This window comes from Macadamia integrifolia, chromosome 12 (genome assembly GCF_013358625.1).
Source record: "Macadamia integrifolia cultivar HAES 741 chromosome 12, SCU_Mint_v3, whole genome shotgun sequence".
Classification (NCBI taxonomy): Eukaryota; Viridiplantae; Streptophyta; class Magnoliopsida; order Proteales; family Proteaceae; genus Macadamia; species Macadamia integrifolia.
Window position 1 is genome coordinate 17,617,896 of NC_056568.1, and position 288 is coordinate 17,618,183.

Here is a 288-nt window from a genome sequence, read left to right on the forward strand (position 1 = left end):
TGACTAGTGCTCCTCAAGGGAATTACATGGAGTATATTGACGATAAACATCCATGCTTCAGCACATACATTACATGTTTGTGACATTAATAACATGAGCATTCCCAATTACATGCCAGGGACCAATGTCTCAAATATTTATTGACAATCACATATGGTCAATATGAAAGCAAAACACGGGGGTAGCAATAGAATTTCACACTATAAGAACTTATAATCATTTTTTTTTTTTAAATATTTCAATGTTCTTTCAGAGAATTCAAGGGGATTTTTTTTTTTTTTTTTTTTT

At 30.9% G+C, this 288-nt stretch overlaps 1 pseudogene; it reads right to left on the reverse strand.

Annotated features, from left to right (window-relative positions):
* Positions 1–288, reverse strand: part of LOC122058465 — a 14,352-nt pseudogene that overhangs the window by 10,479 nt on the left and 3,585 nt on the right.